The following is an 18849-nucleotide window of genomic DNA, read 5'->3' as shown; positions in this document are numbered from 1 at the left end:
AAGTAGCTGAAGATTACTCGCACACTCAACTTCACGTTCACTGGACTTCTTCAGTTTTTCTTTCACTGATGCAGCAGATGGAGGTGGATTCTCGGCCATGATGCACGTTGAGAAAGGGCGGTCACTTTAACGTGTTGTGAGCACAAGAGTCAAAGGGTAACTGTCGTCTACTTTTCGTAAGGGACTAAACAGCTTCCCTAAGCGGTCAAGGGCTATACAGTAGGTGACCTGATTTTTGCCTTTGCCCTTTGAACTGGGTATAGATGGCGTTGCTGTCGGAAAATTTTACACTGTTCTTGCAGTGACCTCTACGATGTTTACATTGGGAATGAAATTTTTTTTACAGTCTTACATATGACTTTATACTAATTTTACATTTTACGATTCCGACATTAGACAATTTTTGACAACTTTATACCTTAATTTACATTTCATACAGAGAATTTTACCTTTTATACAAGAATTTACTATTTACACTACATTTTTTACCTCACGACACCGATTTTGACTCAGACGACCCAATATTTTCGTTTTTTGCGTAAACGTCCTGCTCTTTGGCCGTAGCCATAACACAGAGCTTAGTCACTGGACGAATACAGGAGTTTTTGTGGTAGCTGATCTGGACTTTTACTACTCTAACAACGTTATCTGATTCACTGGGAAGAACTTCAATCACTTTTCCTAATGGCCACTGTCCACGTAGGGTATTCGTTTCGATGACGAGTACAAGGTCACCGTAGGTAACTTTTGGCCGATTTTCATTCCATTTTCTTCTTTCCGTTAGGTTTGGAACATTTTCACGTAACCACCTGTTCCAAAAATGTTGGAGGATGGCCTGACTTTGAAAGAACTGCTTTGCTGTGACGTCTAAGTACTCTGCATCTCCCAGTTTTAACGGAACGTACGGCTGGGCTCCTCCATGTAGAAAGTAATTCGGTGTTAACGGATCGGGATCTTCGGGATCCATGCTGAGGTGCGTTAGTGGCCGAGCGTTTAAGAGGGCTGCTACTTCTGCGATTACCGTTCGTAGGACCTGATCGGTAACTAAGCGATTTCCCACGCTGACTTTCATGGCCCGTTTGCACGATTGCACGATTCTCCCCCAAACTCCACCAAAATGTGGTCCGTGAGGGGGAGAGAAATGCCATTCGATTTGTTGACACGCCATCTTTGACTGCAGCTCTTGGTGTTGATTCACCAGTTCCGTTAGAGCCTGGCGAAGTTCTTGTTCTCCAGCGATGAGATTGGTTCCATTATCGCTGTAGACGACGTTCGGCTTTCCGCGTAGACACACGAACCGGGTAATGCATAGAAGAAATTCTTCGAGACTTAGGCCATCGGAGACTTCTAGGTGAACTGCTCTCGTTGTTAGGCACGTAAACAAGCACACCCAGCGTTTTTCCTGTCTACATCCTCTTCCACCGACTCATACTGCTAGAGGGCCGAAGTAATCGACTCCCGTATATGCGAAAGGTGGAAGATAGGGAGTAAGCCGGTGAACTGGTAATGATGCCATGAGTGGTGGAATGGGTTTCGATGATCTCCGCTTGCAAGGCCAGCAGGTGACAACCGATTCGATGACGTTACGTCCAGAGATTATCCAGTAACGTGTACGTAAATCCGCCAGCAATCTTTCAGATTTAATGTGGCGATTCCGCATGTGATGATCCCATACAATTCGCTGCGTCATTAGTTGGTCGGCTGGAAGCAGGATGGGATGCTTTGTGGAATAATCAACTTGAGCCTGAAGTATACGTCCGCCTACACGTAGCTTTCCTGTTTCATCCAGGAAAGGGCTGAACGTGCGTAGTTTCGACTTCAGAGGCAACTTCAAGCTCTCTTTCTCAAAGCGTAGATTTCTTCCGCAAATGCCAGTTCTTGGGTACGTTTGACACAGTGTGAGTGCGTCAACTCTTCCACGGTTGGCTTGTAAATTCCCATCTTAGCTCTGGCGTTGGTCGCGAACCTTCTGCACCAAGCGATAACTCTTTGGATCTTCAATAAGCTGGAATATCTTCTTACACAGTCATCAATCGGGTGATTTTCGTCCTCTGTTTTGACTTTGAAGACTCGAATTACGGTAATGTCACTTTCCTCCGGCTCTGCGATCTCTTCCCAAATATCCCACTCCGACGGATCGAGTTTCAGGACCGATGGACCTTCGTGGAATTTCACCAACTCGTCGACGTTATTTGGGTCGATGCCACGACTACACAGGTGCGCTGGATTGTTAATTCCTGAAACGTGACGCCATTGTCTTCGATTCGTGTTCCGGAGGATCTTGCCAATCCGATTGTTCACGAAGGTTTCAAATCAGCAAGTGCGGGAATGGATCCAACGTAAGACGGTTTGAGAGTCGGTGTGGAAAGTAACTCCACGTAAATCATATTCGAGCTCTCGACAGATTACTAGGGCGATATTTAAGCCTTCTACTCCGCAGCCTGCAACTCCAATCTTGGGATCGTGAGTCCTTTTACTGGTGTTACGTGAGTTTTAGCCATGACGAAGGATACGTTGATCGACTGGTCCTCGAAGATGAAACGGAAATATGCCATAGCTCCAAATCCTTTTGTACTTGCATCCGTGAATACATGCAGGTGCTGCTGCGTCCAACGTCCACGTTGATGCCGAAAACATCTTGGTGCCATTAACAACTCCAGTTTATCCAGATTCTCGTACCGGTAGTGAAAGGGTTGGCCTAATTCTTCGGGGATAGGGTCGTCCCAGCCGATCCTTTTCTCGCACGTCCATATATATTGCAGAAGTGACTTCATTAAGAAAACAACAGGAGCAACGAGTCCCAACGGGTCGTAGAAACTGAAGATAATACTAAGGAAGTTCCTTTTAGTGAGAACGTCATGGCTGGGCGGCATCCGTATCTTGAACATCAGCATATCCGTTTCACTGTTCCACATTACTCCAAGTGTTATGGGTAACTTTTCCAAATCAAGGTCCAGTGTTGGTGAGGCCAGACCAAACTCACGTAGAGCCGATACCACCCTCCTTAATGAGGACGTCCACTTTGTTAGGTTGAAACCGCCAAGCTGTAAGAGTTTCTTTATTTGGCGTACCCGTTTTACTGCCACGTCTTCGAAATCGAAGGAGTCGAGGTAGTTGTCAATGTAAAAGTTTCTTCGGACGCTATCTGCTGCCTCTGGGTACTGGTCGCGATGATCGTCGGCAGTCCGGTTGAGGGCGAAGAAACAGGTCGTTGGGGAAGATACTGATCCAAAAACGTGGACTGTCATTTGGTACGTTAACGTTGCTTGATTACTGCCAGGCGTCCGGTAGACAAAACGGTAGGCTGCCTGATTTTCTACTGGGACCTTTACTTGGTGAAACATCTTCTCGATGTCTGCACTGACCGGTACTAGGTTCCTTCGGAAGCGTAGTAGGACACCGATCAGGCTAACGAGAAGATTGGGTCCTCGTAACAGGTTCTGGTTAGAGACGTTCCTCCATACTCGGCGGCTCCGTCGAATACAGCTTTAACTTTGGTCGTAGAGCTGGATGGGCTTACGACCCCGTGGTGCGGTAAATACCACGTCCTTCTTGACTTCTTCCGCAACTCTTCGGTCGTGAAGAGTCTGGTGTGATCCAGGCCGATGTACTCCTTAACAACTGCATCATACTTCTGGGCGAAGTCTCCATCTCGTTGAAATCACCTCTCCAGAGAATAAAGTCTCTTCAATGCAGTTGCCCGATTGTCCGGAAGGTTTACGTTGTCGGTCTTTCACATTAGGCCGACTTGGTACCGATTTCCAACATTTTTTACTGTTGACTCGAGGATACGTTTTCCACGTAGATCGTCTTCGGAGAGAACAGGCTGCTCCATGTCTACGTCTTTCGCCTCCAGCTGCCAGAATTTCTTGACTAACTCGTTGAGGTCTTCGGAACGGTCCTCTGATGCTATGTGGGCGACGAACGGACGTCCATCTTGTGGTGGGCCCGTTTGACCACCCAGGTACCATCCAAACGGTGTTTTGAAAGCGATAGGCCGAATTGTTCCAGCCGGCGGCTTGACGGAATCCATGTGGTCGTGGGCTTCTGCTACTTCGAGTCCAATCAATACACCAACGTCTTCGGGTTATACGTTCGGGACATCAAGACCACGTAGGTGTGTCCAGGACTCCATTTCATGAGGGTTGATTGGGGGGTTCGGCTTCACCTTCAAATTGTCGACGGCGTAGGCGTGTTTAACTTCAAACCGGCTTTTTCCGTCGACGGACGAGAGGGAGAAATCAATAACTGCAGCTTGGACGTTCGATGTGGCTTCATCATAGGAGACAACGTTGATGCGTTTAGGCTGGCCAACGAGTCCCAACTTCTTTACTATATCTCTCCTAATCAGTGGGATGTCGCTTCCGGTATCCAAGAATCCGAAAGTGTCGACCCATCTTGCACCGACGCTAATACGAACAGGCATGATCTTAAAACGTACACGTCGCTTTACTGTTTCCGTCTGGGTTAGTGTCCCAAGAAATGCAGTCGATGTAGACGCTGGTGTAGGTGGTTGATCCCTTTGTTTCCTCAGTGGGATGAATTCGGATCCGTGAAGCAGGGGATGGTGTCTTGATCCAACACATCTACCAATGGTACATTTGATGTCTCTGGAACACTCCCTGCGTTCGTGCTTGCCGGTGAGTCATAGTAGATACCTTCCGGACTTAAATACAACTTCGGCCCGTTTCGTGAGCGTGAAATACATAAACACGATACAGCTGGCCAAGTTGTGAGCCCTGCCGTTACAAGTGAGGCACCTCCACTGGTCAGTCTTTTCGGCTGCTTTCTCCTCCGTCTTCGGTCATCTTCCCATGGGAGCAGCTAACGGAGGTGAGGATGCCGTTACTTTAGAGCCTTCCTCTGTCGAAACTTGTCCAATGGTTGACGTGTGAGAAGCGTTCGGTCTCTTGACTGGCTCTTTCTCATCAAACCGTACTGATTTGGACGTCGACGTGTTCAGAGACTCAAATACGTTTTTACCATGTTGTTTATTCGTGAATTTTACTGTTACCCAGTCTTCCAGGTCTAGAACGTTCAATTCTGCATCTGCCTTTTTTCTCTTCTCGTTTCACTTCTCCTGCAGGTATGTTGTCAGCTTTGCTTCTATGGCCATCAGGGAAGTATGGCTGTGAAGTTCATGCACGTATCTCGACTGTGAATGGGTCACCACTGCTCCGTGCAACCGGTTGGCGAAGGTCTTGAGGCTCGCAGCATCTTGGCTCTTCAAAGGTAGAATCTGCAGCAGGTCGTCCAGATAGGTCTGGTCCATGACTTCGGTGCGGCCGTAGACTGCGTCGAGACGATCCCAAACCACGGAGTACATGGTTCCATCAGCAAGGCACTCGCCGATCTCGTTCCGTACTTCTTTCAACAGCAGCTCTTCCAACATGAACAGGACGGCAGGAGAACCGTTGTATTCGTTTTCGTATAAGGCTCCAAATTAGGCCTTAAACCGAGCGTGATTCTTCGGATTTCCATCGAACGGCTGGATCGTAAAGTTCGGGGTACGTGGACGACTACAGAAGCCTCCATGAGGATGGTTGGAGCTGCCATTAGCAGGCTGGTGCTCAGAGGACGTGTCCGAAGACGTGTCGTCCCCAATGGAAGGGCCGCAGGCTGGATGCATGATAGGCAGTGGTCTTGAAGGCTGCTCTCGTGAAGAGGTGTCGACGTCAAACAGAGTTCTGCGATGTAGTACCGTGGCTTCGAGTGACTTCAAGGTATACCGAGCGGAAACGTCTTGTCTAGCTGATAGAGTCTGTGGCCGGCTAGGTATGCGTGCTCCTTGGTCGATGACTTGCTCCTGAATCGTTCTCAGGTGTACCTTGCTGACGCCAATCTCCGTTCGAAGGCGCTCGATCTGTGCGTTTAAGTCTAACTTAATCGTTTCAATCTTCTGATCCATGTCGTGCAACGTCTAACGTGAGTCTTTAACCAACTGAGTGTTGGCGGCGATTTCAGTGGACGTGACATGGGAGCTGTCTATGAGTTGGCCTAGTTGCTCACCCATACCCTTTAAAGCCTTACTCAACGTTTCCGTGACTGACGTTGCGTTGGCTTTCATCTGGAACTTTGACTGTTCCAACTTGACTTCCAGCTCCAACATTTGCTTCTGGATGTGCAGGTCTATCTGGCTGGTTTATCTGGGAAGATCGGTTGGCGCCGACCGAGTAGATCTCTTCTGCGATAACGTTGTGCTAATCGTGACGTCTGAAGCTGACGTCCCAATAGAACTGACTGAGTGACGAGACTACGTGGCATACCTAATGGCGAAGTTGAGGATTTCCACGTGGTCGGTGTCAAATTGAACCTCCCATTTTTCACATGTTTGACGTTAATATCGGTAATATCGGGCAAGCTTTCCATATACTTGTGGTGAAGATCTTTGACGTCTTCGAAGATACGAATGAATTCGTCTCGCCATGCTGCAACTTGCAACTTCTTGAGTCTGATGGCTCCCATCTTGTGATCTGCCACTGCTTTTCTGAGCTGATTCGTTAACTTCGTGTGGGCCGCATTTCTTCTCACATGCTTCTGCTTGAGATCGTTGTCTGGGAGGAGGGGGCCTTCATTCTTCACTGCTTCTGGCTTCATTTCGTCTTCTATAGAGATCTTGCCGCCCGACTCAATACTCTCGGCTTTTGCTACGGCTTCACTCATGACGTAGAAACGTTCAAAGACAAGGAGGTAGTCACACGTAAACGGATGTCGATGATTCACGTAGATACAGTGACGATACAGTTAGATACGCAACGCGTGATAGACCAGGCTCTGCCTTCAGGCTGGCGTAAACGTATGCCAAAGTTTTGCAACAGGGAAAACCCGACAATTTTACTGAATCATAATACGTTTTACTAGGGATGACAAGAGAAATGCACGTGTTCGTTAAATCCCTCGTTTCGGCAAAATTTGTTACTCGCGTTCACGTGCAATGAAAGGTGATAACAGAGATGAGGGATGGAAGGTGAAATAATGAAGATGACAATATGACTTAAGGGGAAAAAACGAACGCCTTTATTCTCGGTTGGAAAAAGGGGGGAACAATTTGACAAAACGGTGAAAGGGCTTAGAAGAGAAAACTGGTGGTACTTGATAGATACTTAATTACGATGTCCTCGTCTGCGACTTTTACAAAAATAACTGAACTAAAAAGGGGCAAGGGCCAATTCAAAATTAAACTAAAAAAAGAACGCCCTTGCCACCTACAATACTGTAGGTGGTACTGCACACGCACTGTAAGTGACTGTAAGTGAATTTTCGTTTCGTTCACAGTTTAGATCTTAAATTAAGTCGTGATATTTTTATTCAAAATCAATTACAAGTACTGAACATTGTATGTTTTATTCCACTGATTCATAAAATGACATTTATTTTCGAGATGAAGGGTAAAAATAAATATAAATCAACAAAAACAAGTTTCCGTTTAAGTATAAGCAAGTATGACTCTTCTAACGTGTAATGGTAACTATTGAATTTTCGTTTAAATCACAGTTTAGATCTTAAATTAAGTCATGACATGATATTATTTTTTTTACCAATAACAAGTACTGAATATTGTGTGTTTTATTCCACTGATTAATAAATTACAGTGATTTTCGGGATGAAGGGTGAATATGAATATAAATCAACGAAAACAAGCTTCCGTTTGTAGTATCAGCAAGGAAGACTCTCCTGTCGTGTAATGGTACCTCTTAAATTCTCGTTTGATTCACAGTTTAGATCTTATAATAAGTCATGATATTTTTATTCAAAACCAATAACAAGTACTGAACAATGTGTGTTTTATTCAACTGATTCAGAAAATGATAGTGATTTTCGAGTTGAAGGGTAAACATAAATATAAATCAACAAAAACAAGCTTCCGTTTGTAGTATCAATAAGAAAAACTCTCCTGTCGTGTAATGGTACTTCTTGAATTCTCTTTTGATTCACAGTTTAGATCTTATGTTAAGTCATGATATTTTTATTCAAAACCAATAACAAGTACTGAACATTTTGTGTTATATTCCACTGATTCATAAAATGACAGTGATTTACGGGATGAAGGGTAAACATTAATATAAATCAACAAAGACAAGTTTCCGTTTGTAGTATAAGCAAGGATGACTCTCCTGTCGTGTAATGGTACCTCTTGAATTTTCGTTTATTCACAGTTTGGATCTTAAATTAAGTCATGGTATTTTTATTCAAAACCAATAACAAGTACTGAACATTGTGTGTTTTATTCCACTAATTCATAAAATGACACTGATTTTCGGGACGAAGGATAAACATGTATATTGTGACGGGGAAAAGGCTTGGGGAAGTCGAGGTACGAAGTAAGATCACTTGCGACGGTGTTTAGAGGAGAACGGAATGTATTTGGAAGGAACAATCTAAGGCACTTTGTAGAAAAGACTGAACCCCGAACCTACTTAGGCTCGGGGTATTTAAAGGCAAGGGTCACCCTGTTACCGGGTGACGCCGGAAGAATCTAGGGAAAGATCGTCATCTAGATAACACCTAAATGACCGCTACGAACGTTCTAACCCGTTTCTAGGTTAAGTAGAAAGTAAATACGGAAGAAATAGTTAAGATGGTCAAGCAGATAACTCTACTTGACCTTACAGTCTAGGACGGGAGAAGAATTTCACGTGAAATCCATTAACACGTGTGTGTCCTTGGATTCCACGTGACAGATCCCCCCCACGAAGAGGCCATCGACCCGATGGGCCAATTCAACACGAAAGAATCAGTTGTCTTCCTCCGGCGTCGGCGGTCCAGTGGGCCCAACGGAATGATAATCGGCGATTTCGTAAACTCCTTTGCTTCGGCGAAGATGGTTCATCACCCGGCGAGACAGGAGCAGTGTGAAGACAGTCAGCCCACCTAAACCGAGGGTTAATAGAGTAAACGCTACCACCCATTCATAAGGGGAAGCGCATTGATGGGTGGCCGTTGGACTGGAAGAGTCCAGCAAACGCACAATTTGGTCATGCGTCATCGATGCTTTCACTTCCACAGCTGCCTGTTGTAACAATAATTCACTCATGCGAGTTAAATGAGAGATGTTGGTAGCCGGGAATGGGATTACGGTTGCGGCTTTATTATACGTGATATTGGGACGAAAGTCTGGTTCGGAATTTGGAGTGTGATAGCTGTGGACACCGTAGAACCTTCCAAACTGGCTGGAAAAATCCAGTGATCGGTTCTGGTCGTGCAACCCGGGGGAACTTCGAAGTATCCAATAGGAGGTAACTGTAATCTTTGCGGTGGAGGTCGTTTGTTATCCGGTGGACAGGAGAACACCACACTATTAGGGTTTACGGCCGAAAAGGCCCATTGGTTTTGGCCTAAATATGCCACTTCCGGACCATTCCACTGTACGAATTGAGATTGATTGTAAGAACCAATTTGTGACACGTCATTCGTAAATAAGGCAACAGCACAGGATGTACGGGCCCCCCGTTTGGAGAATCTAGTATGGAAAGCGCAAAGTTGTTTGTCAAGTTGACGGCAATTTAAAATTTCTATACTGGATAGTTCGATGAACGTATCAAGATCTGGCGCAACAGCCAAAAAATCCGGAATGTTGGTAAAAAGTTTTTCCTTGATTACATTCTGGAAAATCCCGAACCGCTGCTATTTGGTCCGGGTCGGGAGCAATGCCTTGTTTTGACACTATGTGTCCTAAAACTTTTAGCGTAGTCATGACAAACTGACATTTAGATCCTTTTAATTTTAATCCCGCTTTGCCTAGGCCGGATAGGACCGAATTAAGGCGAAGTAGATGGGTTTTAAAGGTAGGGGCGTATACCACCACATCATCCAAATATACCAAACATGACGACCATCGAAGACCGCCCAATATAATGTCCATCGCTCGTTGGAAGGAACTAGGAACATTTGAGAGACCAAAGGGCAGTACCTTGAAGTGATATAGTCCATCCGCTGTAATGAAGGCTGTTTTTTCTCGATCCTCTTTACGCAAAGGTAGCTGATGGTACCCCGACTGGAGATCCATTATTGAAAAATATTCGGCACCTTCCAGCTTGCTTAAAATATCCGAAATGCGTGGTAACGGGTAAACATCCCTAATTGTGACCTCATTTAAACCGCGGTAGTCCACACAAAATCGCCATGACCCATCTTTTTTTTTAATGAGCACCACCGGAGCACCCCATTGACTATCGGATCGTTCGATAATGCCTGCTTGTATCATATCTTCGGATAAAGTTTGAATTATTTTTCGAGCTTTCCACGCACTAGGATATGGACGTTGACACACTGGAGTTGTACCTTCTTTCAGATTGATTGGATGTTCTGCCACGGTACAGGAACCGATTTCCGTATCTGATAATGCAAAAGTTTGCCGATAACTTTGTAGCAGAGCCATCAGAGAGAGTTTTTGTTGCGGGCTCAAGTCAGGATTAATGCTGGTTTCGAGACTGGTCTCTGACATGTTCTTTTCCAACGGTAGGGTATCATTTGAGACGACTTGGTTCGCTCCATCGAACGAGTCAGGAAGATCACAAGCTACCACGTCGTCCGTATAAGGTTGGAGAGTCCCTAGAGTAGAATGTTTGTTTAAACAGACCGGAACGGCGGAAAGATTGGCCACTGGGAGCGATCGTGTTGCGTTAGACAGCAGTGCATGACCCACCGACAGTGATTTAGTTGATAGCAACTTTTCCGACGGAGTAAACAGAGAAACCCCGGGAAACTGAGTGTCCAAAGTCGTAAAAACCGGTACGACCGAAAATGCCGGAATTATACACCCTTCCAGCGACCAAAGTTTAGTGTGTCAAACGGGTGGTTCCGGGAAATTTAACGCAAAAGATGGCAGGTCCCCCAAAATAACGTGTGCTTGTTCGCCAGTGTAATCCACATGAAGGTGTCCAAATTGTCGCAAAAAGTCGTTTCCCATTAAAAACTCAATCTCATTCATGGGCAAAACTACTGCTGTTCTTGAAACCGTTTTATTGCGATATGTGATAAAAATCTGTGCCCCCCCCCCCTAATGGTACAGCATGAGTTCCATTTGCTAGGACAATGGCCGGTCCGTGCCATTCTTGAAGGAGGTAGCCAGTACGATGTAAAAGTGTTGGAGACATAACGCTAATCGCTGCACCAGTGTCAACCACCGCATTGGTAGTCACTGGCCCACACGTTACAATTTCTTTAATTAAGCGGGACGTATCTGACCTCCAAGCTCCGTTGCCCTCCTGGTGATGGCAGGTGTTAGGTTGCGAAACCGTTGGTGGAACAAGATCACCATCGGTCTCTTGTTGAAGATAGTGATCAGGATAAGGAAAATCGATGTGATGAACTGGATAAGCTGAATAATTTTGCGAATCCCCAGACGGCATCGTTTGAATATTATTAACTGGCCGTTGTTGTACATTATTTCGTGGGCCTGAAAGTCCTTGCTGTTTATTGTTAACTGGTTGTTCTTGTCTGTTGTTTTGTTGAAATCGGAAATCCTGTCCTCAATAATATGAGGAAGATGGGTTTTGGAAGCAACGTGAATCCGTATGTCCCGCCTTTGAACAAAAACCGCAAATAAAACGTCCTTCCGCGGTCCTTCTATTGCGACCCGACTGATTCCAAATAGGTGCTTCCGAAGCGTTGAGCCCTCCCTGTGAAACGGCTGTCTGAGGGTGATTGAGCTGTTCAATAGTTTGTTGAAGACCGGTTAACAATCCCGCTAATTCCTTTACCAGTTTCGTCGACGCCACTGCTGACGAATTAGGGACGTCTGGAGTCACGGCTAACAGCGATTGCGATAGAACTTTTCGATTAACTAAACTGCTGGCCTCAGCGTGTAATTTGGCTACGTCCAGGAATTCCGTCGTTGATGCTGGTTGTAGGAAATAGATCTTTTGTAATAATGTTGGTTTCAATCCACGATACAAGTGTTGAAGCTGCTGCTCCTGCGACATAGTCGGATTGACTATGCGACACATGTTTATTATGTCGTAAAAATATGCCACTACGTCTTCCTCATTTCCTTGTTCCCTCTGTCTGAGTTTGCTCTCCTGTACTAGTGAAAAATTTTCTTGTCGGAAAGCCGTCGAAAATTGCGATTTTAGACCGGTAGCCGCCGGTAGGTTGGGTAATGTGGGATCAGTTGGGTCTGGACGTACCGGTAGATCGTCCCAAGATTCGGATGAGTATGCACGAGGAACCATTTACGAGCTGGCCCCTCTAGATACATCACGAAATTTCTCGCTTGATCAGCATCTGACCACCGATTATATGCCGCAGCTAATTCAAACCGTTCTAGCCAATCCACTGCGTCTTCTTCCGGCGAGGCTGAAAAAACGGGGGGTGCGATGAATTTTTAAACGCTTGCCGCCATGTTTGCAAAAGGGAATATACGTAAAGGGGGCAGTAGGGAAGCTCTAATAGTCGAGGAATCGTTGTCGGAATCCGCTGATGAACTCTCTGAAGAATCCTCGTCAGTGCCGTGCTGTGTTGCCAACGAAGCTTCTTCTGAGAAAATAGAACTCGAGGAAGACGGCGTCTGAGGTGTGGCCCGTGCAACTGGTTGCTCCGTATCCGTGTCTGCGTCTCCCAGTTGTGGACGTCGAGATGAAAAAAAAAGTTCAGGATGTAGTCGCCGGCTGGGGGACCGTCCACACGTTGGATAGCGTGAAGATCGTTTTTTTATTTCACTCATGTATAACACCTCACAAGAACATACCCGTTGGGGATACCACTTCACCAAGTTCACGAAAAGTAGACCCGAGAAAAACACACGGAAACTACGTAGTTTTCAAAAATGGATCGGAGAGATAAAGGAACAAAGTACATGAAACGAAAGACGATTTTAATGAGGTGAAATGAAACACGGGTTGAATAAGGAATATGAACGGGACTCAGCGAAAGATGAATTAAATGGGGTGAACGGGAATACGAGTTGGGTAAAAAATACGAACGGGGCTCAACGAAAGACGATTTAAACGGGGTAAAACGGAATACGGGTTGAGTAAAAAATATGAACGGGGCTCAACCAAAGAAGATTTAAACGAGGCAGAACGGAATACGCGTTGAGTAAAAAAAAATACGAATGGGGCTCAACGAAAGACGATTTAAACGGGGTCGAACGGAATACGCGTTGAGTACAAAATACGAACGGGGCTCAACGAAAGACGATTTAAACGGTGTAGTACGGGGTACGGGTTGAGTAAAAAAAAATACGAACGGGGCTCAACGAAAGACGATTTAAACGGGGTAAAACGGGGTACGGGTTGAGTAAATAAATAAAAATAAAAAATACGAACGGGGCTCAATGAAAGACGATTTAAACGGGGTAAAACGGGGTACGGGTTGAGTAAAATAAAAAAAATAAAAAATATGAACGGGGCTCAACGAAAGACGATTTAAACGGGGTAAAACGGGGTACGGGTTGAGTAAAATAATATAAAAAAATTAAAAAATACGAACGGGGTTCAACGAAAGACGATTTTAAACGGGGTAATACAATAACTTGCTATAAGGAGTAAACGGACTGGAAGGAAGAATTTCTACGAAACAAGAATCAGAACGAGAGAGGTGGATGAAGGAAGCGAAAGGAAATGTGAAATTCCCCCCCGGGAAAAAAAATCACAAGAAGACGAACGATAAAAAGAAAACAGAACAAAAACAAATTCAACCTGTATCTCCACCAATTGTGTAGGGGAAAAGGCTTGGGGAAGTCGAGGTACGAAGTAAGATCACTTGCGACGGTGTTTAGAGGAAAACGGAGTGTATTTGGAAGGAACAATCTAAGGCACTTTGTAGAAAAGACTGAACCCCGAACCTACTTAGGCTCGGGGTATTTAAAGGCAAGGGTCACCCTGTTACCGGGTGACGCCGGAAGAATCTAGGGAAAGAGGTCATCTAGATAACACCTAAATGACCGCTACGAACGTTCTAACCCGTTTCTAGGGTAAAGTAGAAAGTAAATACGGAAGAAGTAGTTAAGATGGTCAAGAAGATAACTCTACTTGACCTTACAGTCCAGGACGGGAGAAGAGTTTCACATGAAATCCATTAACACGTGTGTGTCCTTGGATTCCACGTGACAATATAAATCAACAAACAAAAGTGTCCGTTTGTAGAATAAGCAAGGAAGACTCTCCTGTCGTGTACTGGTAACTCTTGAATTTTAGTTTGATTCACAGCTTAGATCTTAAATTAAGTCATCATATTTTTATTCAAAACCAATATGTGTTATATTCCACTGATTCATAAAATGACAGTGATTTTTGAGTTGAAGAGTAAACATCAATATAAATCAACAAAAACAAGTTTCCGTTTCTAGTATAAGCATAGATGAATCTTCTGTCGTGTAATGGTAGCTCTTGAATGTTTGTTTGATTCACAGTTTTGATCTTAAATTAAGACATGATATTTCTATTCAAAACCAATAACAAGTACTGAACATTGTGGGTTTTATTCCACTGATTCATAAAAGGGCGGTGATTTTTGGGATGAAGGGTAAACATCAATACAATGCAACAAAAACAAGTTTCCGTTTGCAGTATTAACAAGGATGACTCTCCTGTCATGTAATGGTACCTCTTGAATTTTCATTTGATTCACAGTTTAGATCTTAAATTAAGTCATGATATTTTTATTCAAAACCAATAACAAGTACTGAACATTGTGTGTTTTATTGCACTAATTCAGAAAATGTCAGTGATTTTTAGGATGAAGGTTAAACATAAATATAAATCAACAAAAACAAGTTTCCGTTAGTAGTGTTATAGAACGCAGCAACCCCTCCCAGCAACAGCAATTCCACCCAGCAAGAAGGTCGTCACGAATGCAACCTTGCCTAAGGCTAACTGTTTATGACAAAAGCAAAAGTTATTGTTAACCCCTCCCTTCTTAACCTTCAATCTTCGGTATATAAGTGCATGGTTGTAACATCTTATTCAGAGTTGTCTATTGGCAAATACACCGACATCGGAACACCATCGAGGTAAGCGAATGCCGTTTGATTCACCTGTACAAAAGACTGGTCTCTACGAGACCACACTACTACCTTTATACCCCGTACTACAAAAATCTGATTAAACCGACCAAGACCCAAACCTAAGTCACCATCGAGAACAATTTTTGGACCATTAGAAGACCTTAATAGACTTAGAATTTAAGCAAGACTTAGAAAGAAGTAAATCATACCAGACAATCTCAACATCTGAAAATATCCAACAGTTACAAACACAGAAACAAGAAGCAAGTCAGGTGACGCAAAATGCGCTGCATTTTTACACTTACTACCTTCTAGAACAAACTTTAAAAGTAACAGATGGTGTAACGGCAGAAACCATTGCAAATGCTACTAAAACACTCAAAGACGATATAATCGCACAAGTTGGGAACACCAGAACACTCGATAGTTACTGCAACAGCTACTCACATTGCATGGAAAGAAAAAATAATTTTTGTTCGGTACCATCAGTGTATTGCAGAAAGAGTCATTAATTGCACTAATTGAAGATAAAAAGCAAATATCTACCCTAAAATTTGAACTTACAAATGTGCAAAAACAATTGGAGAGTCAAAAAAAGAAAGCAATAAGTTCCAAATTCACTAAAAGCAGTTCATTATAGCAACTTCAAGAAAACAACGAGGCTCTGAAGAACTCCCTTGAAAAAGCCAATTCCCGAATCGCCGACCTAGAACAAAGCCTTGAATCCACCTTAGCAACCGAGAACCAATTGCAGAACCTTCTCAAACGAAAAGAGGAAAACAACGCAGCTGTCGAGACCGAAGGGAAAGAAATAATCATCAAACTTGAAGTTGAGAAGACCAGACTGATCCAGAAACTCAGCAGTGCGGAAAACCAGATAAAACAAGTATCAGAAATAGCAGAACAGCTCCAGAAAGAGATAAAAGTTTTGGAAGACAGACTCGACAAGGCTACAACAGAAAAAATAAATTTAAAGAAAAACTTGCTAGATTTTACTTCGAAGAACAAGAACCTTGAAAAAGAACTTCAAGAACTCCACAAGCGGGTACGAGGACAAGAAAATCAAATAACATTTCTAGAAAACCGAGCGAAAGAATACAAAAATCTTCAAGTTAAATTCATCGAGACTGAAGACTCCAACGACTCAAGGTTAGACGAGGATGAACCAGGAGAAATAACCAAACTAGTGGGTGATATAAACGAGCTGACCTTTTCGACAGACAGTGGAGACAAGTCACTCCATACCGAGCTGGAAATAGAAAAAACCAACGATTTCGACCAAACAATAGAAAACCTTAAAACACAAATAGAACACCTTAACAAGACAATCATCTATTTGGAGCAAGAAAATCAACAATTAAAAAAGAAGGTCGACATGGGCGTAACACATGACGACGAGGACACTTCGAAGAACACAACACAAAAGACGTTCGCTAACACTTCCAAGAAAAATCCCAAGAATGATGATATTCCAACAACTGAGCAGGACGACGAAGACGCGAAAAAAGTGAACAGGTACTTCACTCAACCAATAGTGAAGGCCCTAGGAGAGCTATTCTCCAAAGAAGACAAAAAGGCAATCCCAATCTTCAAAGGAAAAAGCACTGACAAGCTAATATCAGAGTGGCTACGAGGTGCCGAGCATGTAGCGTGAAACAACGAATGGGATGACAATAAAAAAATACGTTTCTTCTCTGATCGATTGAAAGGCGAAGCCTTTGAATGGCATGAAAACTACGCTGAGGAGGATGGCGATGATCTAAATTAACAGGATTGGAAAGAAGCCCTAATAACAGGATTTCAAGACCCTTACGATTTAGCTCCGCTTGAGAAAAACTTTCAGAAATTACTCAAAAACCAGAAGAAAACTGCAGAGCTTTCGTATCAAGGTTAAACAATCTTTACGATACCATCGTTGGTGAAGAAGAAAGGGCTGATCATAACCAAACTATTATTGAAGGCGAATTACTAAACAAACTGAAAAAAATGAGGGACCACAGAAAAAGCAAAATCCTACTGCAAGGATTACTACCGAAGTATAAAGCAGAACTTTATCTACGAATGCCAGAAGACTTTGACGCATTATGTAAACAACTTTTCATTTCTGAAAAAATTCTACACACAAAACAAGCTACAGACGACAAGGAGATGTCAGCTGTCATAGCAGGGATAACGCATCACGAAAAACAACAAGACGATAAAATCCAACTACTTGAGCCAAAATTATCAGAAGCTCTGTCAGAATCAAAATGTACTAATACGAAACGTGGATCCTCACAGGAAAACGACGTTTCCATAGCTGCAACTGACCAATGCGAAAAAGGATAACAACGTTCAAGTGAACGCTACTCAAGATCTCGTGATTCGCGATTGCGATTTGCTAACAGTCATAACAGCCGAGAATCAAGTCGAGAAAGAGGTCTCAGTCGAAACAGAGACAACAGCTCCTATCGCAGAGATTACCATTCTTCAGGACGATGAAATTATAATCCTTCAGGATACAGGCAAACCAGATTTCCATCTCACCAACGTCCCCCACATCGGAACGAATACCCCAACCGCCAAAGAAACTACAACGGACCAAATTTTGTTGAGTTTTATTTTCTATAAATCAAACCAAATAAACATTCGCGCCGACGGAGATGCTGTTTAGCATCTCATGTCAAATAAACATGCGCGCCGACGGAGATGCTGTTTAGTATCTCATGTCAGTCTTCGTTGACTTTCATTCGTCTGCTGTTCGGGTTCTCTGTGTTTAACTGTCATCTGGTAAAGAGGTAAAGTCTATTGCTTGTAAAATAATTGTAAGAAATTATCTTGTGTAAATTATTGCACTGTATTGCTTGCTATATGTCCCAGCAGTGAAAACCTCCCAGGTTACAATACAGTATTGGATTAATGAGACTAACTCTTTCTGTGTACTTGTTTATTTAATACCAACAGGTTATGGGCCCAGGATATTCACGTGTTATTTAAGTATATTCATTCATCATGGCCGAAAGTCCCGATAGACGACGTGACTATGTCAAATTCAATGGAATCAACTTTCCCCAATGGAAATTTGCTGTCATGCTTAAGCTGAAGAAGAAAAAGCTTGACGGAATAGTGCTTGGGACTGAAACAAGACCAGTTGAGGTAACAAAATTCATTCCAATAAAGAGACAACTTGAAACTTTAGATTGTTCCTGTATTGACTAAGTTGTCTCACACACATGTGTCACACTCGTAGAAATTCTGTATAGCCTGAATGTGTCATCGAACAATGATTAATATTTGTAACAAAGCATTAGTCAAATATTTCAACGAGTGAGACACAAGTGATTGAGTCAAAAAGAACTTCAGACGTAATCAACTGATCAATAGAGTACGACAAATGTGAAATTGACTGTTGGTTGGACAACAGGTAACTTATTGTTGGCTGTGTCATGAATGACATTGACTGTTCAGTGCAACAGGTAACTTATGCGACATATTGACTGTGATGTGAGTATCACAGGTAACTTATTGTTGGCTGTGTCATGAATGACATTGACTGTTCAGTGCAACAGGTAACTTATGCGACATATTGACTGTGATTTGAGTATCACAGGTAACATATTGAATATGTCTGTTGATTAAATATTGAGAATACCACAAGTAACTTATCGACTGCGATGATTGAATAGCACTGGTAACTCAATAGCTGACTGTGAAAACGAGTGTGTATTTTGAAACTACAGAGGAATCTATAATTATTTCAACCTATCCTTGATGATAGAATTTGATGCAGTACTGTGTTGTGGATATCATTTTGACATATATTCAGAGAGTTCTATTTTTGAATCACAACAACAGGTGCCTGAAGAGATAGATGGAGTAAATGTGGTGACTAATCAGAATGCAATTGACTCATGGAACAAAAG

General features: G+C 43.3%; 1 long non-coding RNA gene across 1 annotated transcript; it reads left to right on the top strand.

Moving 5' to 3' along the window:
* The first annotated feature begins 17541 nt into the window (after positions 1-17541).
* LOC123477544 lies at positions 17542-18844 on the top strand. Its single transcript, XR_006652666.1, has 3 exons — positions 17542-17724; positions 17891-18082; positions 18782-18844. It is a non-coding gene; the product is annotated as an uncharacterized LOC123477544 (long non-coding RNA).
* Positions 18845-18849: the final 5 nt, after the last annotated feature.

This window comes from Daphnia magna, unplaced genomic scaffold, assembly GCF_020631705.1.
Source record: "Daphnia magna isolate NIES unplaced genomic scaffold, ASM2063170v1.1 Dm_contigs083, whole genome shotgun sequence".
In the NCBI taxonomy this organism is placed as follows: domain Eukaryota; kingdom Metazoa; phylum Arthropoda; class Branchiopoda; order Diplostraca; family Daphniidae; genus Daphnia; species Daphnia magna.
Note: the sequence above shows the minus strand (reverse complement) of the source record. Positions and strands in the feature narration are given on the sequence as shown.